The following is a 14,526-nucleotide window of genomic DNA, read 5'->3' on the forward strand; positions in this document are numbered from 1 at the left end:
TCATATGAGTGGGGTGTTCCCTTTTGCACTTAGATGGCTGTGAGAGGGCTGTGTTTTCCCTGGCACCGGTATGGGTGCCTTCTGTGGCCCTCAGAGCAACAGGCAGGATGTTTCCTGATGGGAACCTTTCTGGCTCACTGAGCAGGAGGGTAAGTCTCCTGGCCCTGTCAGAGATTATTAATAATACTGCAAGAAATACTAAATAATAAAAGGCACCAAGGCTTGTGAGGGTGGGGGCATTCAGGAATGGGCAGGGAGTGAGGTAAGAGACAATAAACACAATGGATTTCATGAAAGAAAATTTGGGGTGCCAATGGTTATAAGGGCCGATAAGACCTTAGATTTTCAAACAAGTAGCAACAGTGATAGTGGATGCACTGGCAGTAATCTTCCAGGAATCCTTTGATTCTGGAAAAGTCCCAGAGTCACAACGAGGTCCGTTAAGTAGAGTCACAAACTTTCACAAAAGGGAAACCATGTCTGAAAAATTACTTCCAGTTCTTTGAGGAGGTAATGAGCAGGTTAGATAAAGGGAAGCAGTGGATATAATATATTTAGATTGCCAAAACTCAATCAATTAGATACTGCGCGTAAAGCAACTTAAGAACCCATGGTATTGGAGGTAGTAAATTAGCATGCATAGAGGATTGGCTAATGATGGAAACCTGTAACTAATGGAGTGCCATTAGGATCAGTTTTGGGTCCACAATTATTTACAATATACATTAATGACGTGGGTGGGGAGAGCAAATGTACTGTAGCTAAGTTTTCAGATGACACAAAAATAAATGGGAAGGCAAGAGGTAAGGATGACAAAAAGAGTTTGCAGAGGGATATAGACAGATTAAGAGATTGTTAAGTATGATCAATTACAATGGAGAATAGAGGAATATTACACCAGCTGAGATCTGATTGAAGAGCAGAGCCAACTTAATTGGCCGAACCTCCTTTCTGCATCACATTTTAGTCCAATAGGATTTATTGGAAGCACTAGCTTTCGGAGCGGCATTCCTTCATCAGGTGATTGTGACAACCACCTGATGAAGGAGCAGTGCTCCGAAAGCTTGTGCTTCCAATTAAACCTGTTGGACTATAACTTGGTGTTGTGTAATTTGTTACTTTGTACACCCCAGTCCAACACCGGCATCTCTAAATCATGACTATTTTTTCTTCTACATCTTACATCCCCTGGTGTTTTGCCTCTCTCATACTATTATAGTGTCCCCTGGTGATGGCCTAACTCAAATTGATAAAGTGGCCCCTGCTATTGCACTGTCTTTAAGTTGTTACAGTGTCCTCTGGTGTTGGCCTGTGGTGTGTTGTTATACTCTTCTCTGGTGTTGTTATACTGTTGCCAGGTGTTGGCCTGTCTCATATTGTTTTAGTATCCCCGGTGTTGACCTTCTCACATTGATTTGGTGTCCACTGGTGTTGTTCTGTCTCACATCGTTTTAGTGTCTCCTGGTGATGGCCTGTCTTACGTTGTTAGGGTGTCTCCTGGTGATGGCCTGCCTCCTGTTGTAATAGTAATCCCTGATGATGGATTGTGTCAGGTTTATAGTTTTCCAGTTTCATATTGTTACCACTCAGGCAGGTAGTACACTGTAAATTTCTGGAGTCATACCAAATGTGACTTTACCTGACGAAGGGGCACCGGTCCAAAAGCTTGTGTTTTCTAATAAACTTGTAGGACTATAACCTGATGTTGTCTGACTTCTGACCTTGTGCACCCAGCCCAACACTGGCACCTCCACATCATAATGTCCACTGGTCTAGGCCTGTTTCATATTGTTATTTTGTCCCTGGTGTTGGCCTGTGTAATTTTGTGATAAGATGTTAACGAATGAGTGTTGGTGTGAATGTTTTGTTTAAGGCTGCTTTTGGCTGTGACGTCACACCATCGATTATAGTGACAATGTGTGACCCACAACATTCTTTTAAAAATCAAGCCAAGGACCCTCCACATGTTAAAGCTATGGTGCAGTCAATCTGCACACTGCAATAGATTTGCAGTGGCCGAGCTTCCCACAATGAAAACCCTGGCTACCTGGACTCAGGCATTCAAAAGTATCCATTGTTTTTAAATTTGAGTAATCCGAAAAATCTACTGGTCTCTGCAGGAATTGGCTTTGGTAATTTCTATCATATAGAATCATATAATCCCTCAATGCTAAAAGAGGCCATTCAGCCCATTGAGTCTGCACTGACCTCCCAAAGAGCATTCCACCCAAACCCAGCTTATTACTGTAACCCCGCATTTATCATGGCTAATCAAGCTAGCTTGTACATCCTTGCACACAGGGCAATTTACCATAGTCGTCGCCTTCAGTTGTCGAGCCGTACATCTCTGAATACCTTCCCTCTGCCTTTTTACCTCACTTTCCATGATTTGAGACATTTGCCACCTTGACCAAGATTTTGGTTATCTGACCGAATATCTTCTCATAGCTCAGGGTCATCTTTTGTTATAACATTCCTATGGAGCACCTTGGGATGTTTCAAAACGTTAAAATTGCTATTTAAATATGAGGTGTTGTTGGGAATACCAGCCAGGCTCTCTGTACTGACTGCTAATATGAAGAAAATCAATCACCAATTTCTGATATTTACAAAAAAGGAAATACAAAAATGATTAGAGATATTAGATATGTGAGATTTCCCATTTCTTCACAGGATATACATTTGCAACTCATGTTGATAAATATGGCATTGAAATCCCTGGTATGGACCTACCCAATATTCCCTCTTAAAACAGGGACGTATGGAATGGTTGCATTCAGGAGTTTCTAATGGACTGATAATAGGTAATTTCTTTTGAACAGCTGCCTTGTCCCTGAAAATTTCATTTTGTTGCTGTGCTATATAATTTATTTGAATAATAGTTGCCACTGGAGATTTTAGAAAATATTAAGTTAATATTAAAATGCACCCACTTTTACATCCTGCTGCTCCTGTGTCTGCTCTAAAGTAGCTGCTAGTTAAGTCCTGGATGTTGCCTACATTTCCCAAATTGATTAATGGAATCTGAGCCAATGAAGGGAGAAATGGAAACTGTTATGAGATGTTCAGAATATATGTTATTATCATAAACTGGAGTTATAACTCTTGGCACTATGCTGAAGTGATATGGGAATGGACATTTGGAAGATTTTTTGGCTTTAATGCATTCTAGAGCGGGCGTAAAGCTATCACAGCTGAGTTCAGTGCTCCTGGACAGGACTTTGATGGCTCAGTGGAGGTGGGAATGTGGGATTGCAGGCATTAACATTTGCACTGCTGGTCTTTGTGCTAATTCCCTGACTCCATCCATTAATTGGTTAGAATTCCTAGTATCTGATCACTAATTAAAATCAAATGACAAATGAAGGATGACAGATGCTACATAGTAAGAGGTGCTGACCCATTGAGTCTGATGGCTTAGAAGAGTGCTGGGAAATCTGTATGCCTTCATTCTGGGAAAGGTATCCAAAGTTGATATTTCCACTAGATTAGTTGTTGAATGAAACTGTTACAAACATTTGCTGTGAATTTCTCCCTTCAACACTTTTAATAAAAATGTTAATACTGACGAGAAATGAATTGATCAGATAAGATCACTAGGGAGTGCCAACACATGAAGAACTGTATCCCAATTTTCAGGAATGGAAGGGAGACATGAATTTCAATTATTTGTATTGAATTTTAGATTGTTAAATTTCTGTTAATGAAAGGTATGAAGGGATGGGGCATGCAAATGCATGGAGTCTCTTGTGGTGCAATGGAGTAAAGTCACCAAAAGTTTTTGTGACAATGCAAAATAGACATGGGCAGTGAAATGGCTGAGTCCTGCCAAGGTTCCTAAAGGATGTAGGAATTGGGGTTCTCATTAAACATGTCACCAGTTTGGTTAAATTTTATTTATTCAGAGCATAATGGCACAAAGATGCCACAAAAGACCTACTTACTAATGTTGCTTTGCGAAGGGTGGCAATTTGTGCCAGTAGGTGTGTAAGTATTCTGCTGGTATCTTTCGGTTACTGGGGTGGGTGGATAGCTCCAGCTGTTGCATGTGATCTGGAACATGGCTACACTAATGTAAAGCTTCACATGAAGTGGCTTGATTGAAGGTGAAACAGTCTAGAACACATGTAGCTCACCATCACTATACCAGGATCTTTTAGAAAGGGATCCAGGTTGGGCAAATCTTGACACAAGATCGGTGGAGGAAAAGATTTATGGACTGAATGACCTTTTCTTATTCAGTACTATGTTTATATAAATGGAAAGATATAGTTGGCTTTAGGTGTATGACTTGAAGCAGCGGGAATACTTCCTTGTGATAAGTCTGGGCTACCTCATCCTCATTATTGGTGGTGCCTCGCAGACAAGGATGACTCTCTTCCACTCTTAGGGTTAGCCCATAGGTGGCTATACAATCTGATAGATTCTACCACACTTGGGACTAAAGGTGATTGTAGGAAGGGGTAGGTGGGGCATTGGTATGGTAGCGGGCTCCTTATGATGTTTTTGCCTGGCTTTGGCTTTCTCCCAACGGCAAGTCTCAAGGTGCTCGATGCCATCGAGGATGCTGCTCTTCTACTTTGGACAGTCTTGGGCCAGTTATTTCCGGCTGCCAGTGGTAATGCTGCACTTCACCAGGGAGGCCTTGAGCCCTTGGCTTTCTTTGGCTATCTAATTATCACCAGCAACTGTGATATTATGAAATAGAAACATTTTAGTGTGGTTTAGTTTCAGTAGACTGCTTAGAATGCGCGGAATGAATCATTGCAGAAATGTCAGAGTCAATGGGTGTCCAATAACTTGAAATATGTGACTGGATTAGATTAGATTACTTACAGTGTGGAAACAGGCCCTTCGGCCCAACAAGTCCACACCGCCCCGCCGAAGCGTAACCCACCCATACCCCTACATCTACATCTACCCCTTACCTAACACTACGGGCAATTTAGCATGACCAATTCACCTGACCTGCACATCTTTGGACTGTGGGAGGAAACCGGAGCACCCGGAGGAAACCCACGCATTAATATGAACACCTGGAAAGTGGGAATGACATAAATTGAAGGTGTTGACTCCAATGGGCACACAGTTAAGGGAATTGGCAAAAGAAACAACGGTGGCTTGAGAAAAATCTTTTCTATACAGTGAGTGGTCAGCATTTGGAGTATGGTTCCCAACAAGGTTGTGGAACTAGAGTCATTCATGGTTTTCCAAAAGGACTTGGATTATTATCACAAAAGGAAGAATGCATGGGGATATGGGCAGAAGATGGGAGAATGGTACTTGATGAATTACTGTTTCAAAGGCCCAGCATGTACACAGTGGGCTGAATGACCTATTTGTTGCTGTAACAATTGTAAGCTTCTATGAAGGGACTGCAAAGTGAATTAGACCTGCAAAGTGATTGGTCATGAATATAGCAAACAGAATATAGCATGGGATAATATGATATTAATCACTTTGGAATTCAGAATGGAGAAACAGTATATTCTTTAAAAAGTGAGCGACTGGCAAATGTTGGGATTCAGAGAGACATTTTGGTGTCCTTATTGATGACCCTCAGAAGGCCAGTATGAAGTTGTTAATGTCACAAGTATTTATCTAAAACTTCCATGTAACATTAAAAAAGTCAAAGAAGGAAGCAGGAACTTGTCTCTCTTCTACATATGTTTATTCACATTCCTCGGTACAACATACAGATCCTGCAATTTTTATTAGCAACTTGCCCAGTGGAAATTCTCTTTTCATTAAGAAACCCACCACTATATCATGCACGTGACCAATTAAAAACCATCAAACACTATAAGCACAGTCCTCCCACATAATACAAATGAAATACGGAAAGCAAAAGTGCTGGAAATCACAGCAGGTCAGGTAGAATCTGTAGAGAAAGAACAATATAACATTTAAATCTAGATGACTCTTCATCAGAGTTGATATGAAGTGTGCAGGGGATAGCATTTATGCACTAGTAGGGAATTGGAGTGCTGAAAGAGAAAGGCTGCTGATATTGCAGATTACGTGAATGGAATGTGAGAAGGCAGAACAATGGTGTATCTAACTACCATACTGGAAAGAACAGATCTATTCCTTCCAGTATGGCAGTGAGACACATCATTGGAGTAGGGTGAGGGGAGAGAGATCATGGTGACAGAGAATGCACGAGGTAAAGCTAAAAGAAAGGGAAGAAATGGGAGTGAGTTCACAATATGAAGGTTTTGAACTCACTATTAAGTCCAGAAGGTTGTAAATTGCCTAAAGATGAGATATTATTTCTCCAATTTGTGCTGGAGCAAAGCGGCATCACAAGAGGTCATGTGAGCAGGATGCTGTGTTAAAAAGACTGGCAACAGGAAGGTCAGGGGTCATGCCTGCACATTGACCGGAGGTGTTCTGCAAAGTGGTCGCCCAGTCTGTGTTTGGTTTCTCCAGTGTAGAGTAGGCCACATTGGATGCAGTGAATAGAGTAGACTAAATTGGAGCAGGTACAGATGAAATGCTGCTTCACCTGGAAAGACTGTTTAGGCAGTTGGAGTGTGAGCAAGGAGGAGGTGAAGAACAAAGAACAAAGAAAGTTTACAGCCCAGGAACAGGTCCTTCTGCCCTCCAAGTCTAAGCCGATCCAAATCTACTGTCTAAACCTGCTGCCCAATTCCTAAGCATCTGTATCCCTCTATTCCTCACCTACTCATATATCTGTCCAGATGCATCTTAAATGAATCTACCATGCCTGCCTCTACTACCTCTGCTGGCAATGCATTCCAGGCACCTACCATTCTCTGTGTAAAGTATCCCCCTTAAACTTTTCACCTCTCGCCTTGAAAGTATGACCTCTCGTTATTGAATCCTTTACCCTGGGAAAAAGCTTACCTCTATCTACCCTGTCTATACCCTTCATGATTTTGATTAGATTAGATTAGATTACTTACGATGTGGAAACAGGCCCTTCGGCCCAACAAGCCCACACTGACCCGCCGAAGCGCAACCCACCCATATCCCTACATATACCCCTTCACCTAGCACTACGGGCAGTTTAGCATGGCCAATTCACCTGACCTGCACATCTTTGGACTGTGGGAGGAAACCGGAGCACCCAGAGGAAACCCACGCAGGCAGGGGGAGAATGTACAAACTCCACACAGTCAGTCACCTGAGGCGGGAATTGTACACTTCAATCAGATCCCCTAAATCTCCTTTTTTCTAATGAAAACAAACGTAACCTATCAATCTCTCTTCAGAGCTAGCACCTTCCATACCAGGCAACATCCTCGTAAACCTTCTCTGCATTCTCTTCAATCCTTTTGGGAATGTTGCGACCAGAACTGTAAACATTATTCTAAACGTGGCCGAACCAAAGTTGTGTACAATTTTAACATGACCTGCCAGCTCTTATACTCAATACCCCATCCAATGAAGGCAAGCATACCATATGCCTTCTTGACCACTCTATCTACCTGTGCAGCAACCTTCAGGGTACAATGGACCTGAACTCCCAGATCTCTCTGCTCATCAACCTTTCCCAAGGCTCCTCCGTTTACTGTATAATTCACTCTAGAATTAGACTTCCTAAAAGGGGCTGGTGTTGCACCTTCTGCTGTTATATGGGAAGGTGCCGTGGGAATGAAGGGTGGTGTTGGTGGTCGAGGAATGGATGAGGCTGTCCCTGAAGGAATGGTTCCAGTGAAATGCAGACAGGGGAAGTGTGGGGAAGATGTGTTTGTTGGTGGCTACTACTGACATCTGAAATGAGGAGGATGAGCCTTTGAATGCTGAGACTGGTGGAATGAAAAGTGAGGTTAAGAGGGACCTGATCATGCTGTTGTGAGTAATGGGAAAGTGCAAGGGTAGAAGAAACGGATGATAGGTTGGATGCAGTTGAGGGCCATGTCAATCACAGTGGGCAGGAAACCATGTTTATGGAAGAAGGAAGCCATGTCAGCAACGCTGTTTTGGAAGCTGGCATCATCCAAATAGATACGATGAGGACGAAGAAACTGGGAGAATGGGATGGAATCCTTATAGGATGTGGGGTATGAAAAGCTGTAGTGAAAACAGCTATGGGAATCAGTGGCTTTATAGTGGATGGCAGTGGACAGTTTCTTCCACAAGATGGAGATTGAGAGGTCAAGGAAAGGAGGGTAAGTTTCAGAGATGGACCATGTGAAAGTTACAGAGGGGTGGAAATTAGAGGCAAAATGAAAAAATATTTTAAAGTTCAGTCAGTATCATGAAGTGGTATTGAAATATTCATTGATGCACTGAGAAAAGAGTTTTGGGAGGGGCCAGTGTCGGATTGGAACAAGAATTGTTCCACATACACAGCATGGTTTTGTGTGGGGAGGCCTTGCCTCACTAACTTGATCGAGTTTGTTGAGGTGACGAAAATGGTTGAGGGGAACGCAATTGATGTCTACATGTACTTCAGTAAAGCCTTTGACACAATCCCTCATAGCAGTCTGGTACAAAATGTGAAGTTACATGGCATCAGGGATGAGCTGACAAGATGGATACAGAACTGACTTAGTCACAGGAGACAGAGGGTAATGATGAAAGGATGCTTTTCAGAATGGAGGGCTGTGACTACTGGTGTTCCACAGGGATCAGTGCTGGAACATCTGCTGTTTGTGATCTACATAAATGATTTGGAGCAAAATGTAGCTGGTCTTATCAGTAAATTTGCAGACGAAACAAAGATTGGTGGAGTTGCAGATAATGAGGAAGATCGTCAGAAGATACATCAGAATATAGATCAGTTCAAGGCCTGGGCAAAGAAATGGCAGATGGCGTTTAATCCAGACAAATTTGAGGCGATGCATTTTGGAAGGTCAAGTACAGGTGGAAATTATACAGTGAATGGGAGAACCCGTATGAGTGTTGAAATACAAAGGGATCGAGGTATGCAGGTCCACAGTTCACTGAAGGTGGCAGCGCAGGTAGATAAGGTAATGAAAAAGGCCTATGGCATGCTTGCCTTCATTGGCCTGGGCATTGAATATAAGAGTAGGCAAGTTATGCTGCAACTTCATAGAACTTCATTTAGGCCACACAAGGAATATTGTGTATATTTCTGGTCATCACACTACCAGTAGGATGTGGATGCTTTGGAGTGGGTAGGCAAAAGGCTTACCAGGTTGATGCCTGATATGGTGATTTTAGCTCTAAAGAAAGGTTGTAGAGACTGGTGCTTTTTTTTCACTGGAATGCAGGAGGTTGATGGGTGGCTTAATAGAAGTTTATAAGATTGTGAATGGCATGGATAGAGTGGAAAGTATGAGGCTTTTTCCCAGGGTGGAGGGGTCAATTACTAGGGGACACAGGTTCGAAGTGGAGGAGGAAGTTTAAAAGAGATTAGTGAGGCAAGTTTTTCACACAAAGGGTGGAGAGTGCCAGGAACGTACTGCCAGAGGTGGTAGTGGAAGCAGACACAATAGTAGCAATCAAGAAGCACTGGAGGAATACATGAATAGGAAGGAAGTAGAGGCATACAGATCCTTTAAGTGAAGATACTTTTAGTACGGAAGGGCAAAATGTGCTGGCTTGGAGGGCCGAAGGGCCTGTTCCTGTGCTGTATCGTTCTTTGTTCTTTGTACCTACTCCATAAAGAGACAGGCGTAACTGGGACCCCTGTGGGTGCTCATAACCATTCTTTTGACTTGACAGAAGTGAGATGAATTAAAGGAGAAATTGTTCAGTGAGAGAACAAGTTCAGCCAGGTGAGGTAAGTGGGACTGGATTGGAAGTCTACAGGCCTCTGGTCGATGAAGAAGCTGAGATCTCAGAGACTGTTCTGTTGGGAAGTGGAGGTATAGAGGGATTAGACAATCATGATGAAGAGGAGGCAGTTAGGGTCAGTGAACTGAAAATTGTCAATATGGCAGAGAGCATCAGAGGAATCACAGATGTAGGTGGGCAGCGTCTGGACAAATGCAGAGAGAAGATAGAGTCAATGTAGGGAGAAATTAGCTTGGTGAGGCAGGAACAGGCTGATATGGTGGGCCTACCAGGACAGTCAGGTTTGTGGATTTTGGATAAGAGGTAGAAGTGGGCTGTTTGGGGTTAGGAGACTATAATGTTGGAGGAACTGGGGCTAAAATCTCCAGAGGTAATCAGGTTGGTGACAGTCCTGGCAACAGTGGCTTGATGTTTGAATGTTGGGTCATGGTCCAGTGGGAAGTCGGAAGAAGAAAGCAAAGTAGGAAGCAGCAATTTAAGAAGGGGACAGGTCAGAGTGGGTGAGAGGAGCAGAGAAATTGAGATGGCTGATGCCACGCTGACACAGTTTTCGGTGAAGGGATCAAGGGTAGGTAAGAGGCCAGGGGAAGGAGTCATAGTAGAGGGTTAGCACTGCTGCCTCACAGTGCCAGGGACCCAGGTTCGATTCCAGCCTCAGGTGACTGTCTGTGTGGATTTTGCATATTCTCCCTGTGTCTGTGTATGTTTCCTCCGGTTGCTATGGTTTCCTCCCATAGTCCAAAGTTGTGCAGGTTAGGTGAATTGCCCACGCTAAATTGCCCATGGTGTTCAGGGATGTGTAGGTTAGGGGTAAATGTAGAGTAATCAGGTAGGGGAATAGGCCTAGGTGGGTTACTCTTCAGAGGGTCAGTGTGGACTAGTTGGGCCAAATGGCCTGCTTCCACACTGTAGGGATTCTATGATTCGATGATGAATATTGGAGATGTGTGAAAGGATTACTGGAATGGAGGTGGGCGTCATTCCTGCCTGAAGAAGTGAGTGCGGAGGCGGAGGTGGTGGAAAAAACAGTTCAACATCGTGGCAAGCTCAAAATTCATTGAAGTGGAAGCATAAGGGTATGAAGCTGAGTCCTTTGCTGAGGACAGTCTGTTCAGCTGCAGAGAGAGGAAGGTCAGGAAATAGTGAAAAAACAGCAAGGACTGGGTTTGGGGATGAGTGACCTCTGGGGAGACAGAAAGGGATTCTTACACTCCCTGTCACCATGTCCTCTCTCTTCTCCCCCAAATCCAGAGAGACTATCTGTTCTTTCCAGTCTGACAATTAGACACACCATTGTTCTGCCACCCTCACATTCCAATCACTTAAACTGCAGTCTCAGCAGCCTTTCTCCCCGAGAACTCTAATCCCTACTATTGCAGAAATGCTGCCCACTCCACACTTCACTTCAGCTGTGAAAAGACTCAAGACATTCACCGAAGGCTCACTAATGATGTTACCTAGTATGCTGACGAAACATCTGAAAACGAACCTTCCAGCTCAGCGAGCAAACTTACATCCAGGACCTCAACCTGAGCTACAAATCTCAAAACTCACTAACTCGACATTGGCTTGCAGTCTGTCCATAGGTGCTGCCTGACCAGCTGTGATTTTCAGCATTTTTTGTTCTCAGTGTGGATTCCAGCATGTGCAGTAATTTGCTCTTATAATACAAAAGGAGGAAAGGTAGAAAAACAAGGAAGGGAACTAATCAAAATAGAATTAGAGGGGGAAATAATACACTCCAGCCCCTTTGGTACCATCTCTTTTTCTCGAAAGGCTTCAAAGGTGTGGTGTCACAGCAATCTTTCTTTCCAAGAACACCTGCCCATGAAGTAGCTGTGGAAGAGGGACAGGCAGTCAGGAACTCTGATGTTTCTTGCTGGATCTGTTGCTGGCTACTTTAGCTAGGCCCAGAAACAGGTCCATGAGGCAGTCCACTGACTTTCCTGAGTTGCTGTCTGGTTGCCTAAAGATCAGGAGCATGAGGCTGAAATACAACCAAAAGAACAATAAGTTTAAAAAAGTTCTTAACCTAAAAAGAGTGGAAACATTTGAGTATGTATAAGTGTGTTCCATCTAACATCAACTAGTCTTAATCAAAACTCATAGCATGCACCATTCATATTCAGCAATGCAACATTAGCATTAAATATGAAGATGGGTCCTGCGCTGAAACGTCGACTTTCTTGCTCCTTGGATGCTGCTTGACCTGCAGTGCATTGTCTAGCACCACACTTTATCTACATTAGATATACAAAGCAATCTGGAAATCAAGTGGCATATCAGAGAATCCCTTCAGTGTGGACGAGGCCATTAGGCCCAACAAATCCACTCTGACCCTCCAAAGAGTAACCCACTCAGACCAATTCCACTACCTGATTACTCTACGTTTACCCCTGACTAATGCACCCAACCTACACATCCCTGAACACTATGGGCAATTTAGCTTGGCCAATTCACCTAACCTGCACATCTTTGGATTGTGGGAGGAAGCCGGAGCACCCGGAGGAAACCCACACAGACACACGAGAATGTGCAAACTCAACACAGTCACCCAAGGCTGGAATTGAACCCAGGTCCCTGGCATTGTGAGGCAGCAGTGCTAACCATAGACCAACCATACCGCATATGTTAGACTTCATAATAAGGGCATTGGAGAATGAAAGGAAGGAAGTCTTGCTACTTGTGGTGAGGGAACCAACAATAAGGAAAAACATACTTGACTTCATTCTTACCAATCTGCCAGCTGCAGATGCATCTGTCCATGACAATATTGGTAAGAGCAACCACTGCAGACTCTTTTTGGAGATGAAGTCCCACCTTCACATTGAGAATAACCTCTATCATGTTGTGTTGCACTGTCACATGCTAAATGGGACAGACTTTGAACAGATCTAGCAACTCAACAATGGCCATGCATGAGGCACTGTGGGTCATCAACCACAGCAGAACTGTAATGCAGCGTAACCTGTAACCTCATGGCCTGGCATACCCCACTCAACCATTACCATCAAGCTAGGGGATCAACCCTGGTTCAAAGGAGAGTGCAAGAGGGCATGCTAGGAGCAGCACCAGGGAGCAGCACTTGGATGCCAAACAGCATAAGCAGCAAAAACAGCATACAGAGCTAAGCAATCCTACAATCAATGGATCAGAGCTAATCTCTGCCATATCCAGTCGTGAATGGTGATGTATGATTAAACAAGTCTCTGGAGGAGGCAGCTCCATAAATATCCCCATCAAAAATGATGGAAGAGCCCAGAACATCAATTCAAAATAAAAGGCTGAAGCTTTCACAGCAATTTTCAGTCAGAAGCGCCAAGTGGATGATCCATCTCAGCCTCCTCCAGTAGACCCCAGCATTACAGATACCAGTCTTCAGCCAATTCAATTGATATCAGGAAATGGTTGGAGACACTGGATACTACAAAAGCTACGGGCCCTGACAACATTACAGCAATATTACAGATGACTTGTGCTCCAGAACTTGCTGCCCCCGAGCCAAGCTGTTCCAATACAGTTACAACACTGGCATCTACTCAACAATGTGGAAAATTGCCCAAGTATGTCCAGCACATAAAAAGCAGGATACATCCAACCCAGCCAATTACCATCCCATCAGTCTATTCTTGATCATCAGTAAAGTGATGGAAGGTGTCATTAACAATGCTGTCAAGCAGTACTTGCTTAGTGACCCCCAGTTTGGGTTCTGCCAGGGCCACTCAGCTCCTGATCTCATTGCAGCTTTGGTCCAAACATGGACAGCTGAATTCCAGAGATGAGATGAGAGTTACAGCCCTTGACATCAAGGCTGCATTTGATTGGGCGTGGCATCGAGCAAAACCGGAATCAATGAATATCGGCGGCAAACTCTCCGATGGTTAGAGTCATACCTGGCACATAGGAAGATGGTCATAGTTGTTGGAAGTCAGTCACCTCAGATCCAGGACATCTCTGCAGGAGTTCCTCAGGGTAGTGTCTTAGGCCCAGGAATCTTCAGCTGCTTCATTAATGGCCTTCCCTCGATTATAAGGTCAGAAGTAGGGATGTTTGCCAATGACTGCAGTGTTCAGCACCATTTGCGACTCCTTAGATACTGAAATAGTCCATGTTCAAATGCAACAAGATCTGCACAATATCCAGTTGGGCTGACAAGTGGCAAGTAACATTCACACCACATAAATGCCAGGCTTTGACTATCATGAATAAGAGATGATCTAATCATGGCCCTTGGCATTCAATGGTGTTACCATCACTGAATCCCCCACTTTCAGCATCCTGTGGGTTATTATTGACTAGAAACTCAACTGGATTCACCACATAAACATTGTGGCTACAAGAACAGATCAGAAGCAAAGAATACTACAGTAAGCAACTCACCACCTGACTTCCTAAAGCTTATCCACCATCTACAAGGTACAAGTCAGGAGTGTGCTGGAATACTCCCATTTGCCTGGATGATTGCAGCCCCAAGAAGCTTGACACCATCCAGCTGAAGGAAGCCCACATGATTGGCACGATATCCACTCTCTCCACCACCGGTGCTCAGTAGCAGCAGTGCTACTATCGACAAGATGCACTTCAGAAATTCATGAAACATCCTCAGACAGTACCTTCCAAACCCACAACCACTTTCATCTAGAAGGACAAAGTCAGCAGATATATCGGAACATCACCTTCAATTTCCCCTCCGAGCGTCTCACCATCCTGACTTGCAAATATATTGCTGTTCCTTCGTTGTTGCTGGATCAGAATCTTGGAATTCCCTCCCTAATGGGGGAGGGAGACAACACA

The 14,526-nt window shown here is 43.8% G+C and overlaps 1 protein-coding gene across 1 annotated transcript in view; it reads left to right on the forward strand.

The window, feature by feature from the left end:
- Positions 1-14,526, forward strand: part of col9a1b (collagen, type IX, alpha 1b) — a 154,887-nt gene that overhangs the window by 2,486 nt on the left and 137,875 nt on the right. The window lies entirely within an intron of this gene.

The sequence above is a fragment of the Chiloscyllium punctatum genome, chromosome 3 (assembly GCF_047496795.1).
Source record: "Chiloscyllium punctatum isolate Juve2018m chromosome 3, sChiPun1.3, whole genome shotgun sequence".
Lineage (NCBI taxonomy): Eukaryota > Metazoa > Chordata > Chondrichthyes > Orectolobiformes > Hemiscylliidae > Chiloscyllium > Chiloscyllium punctatum.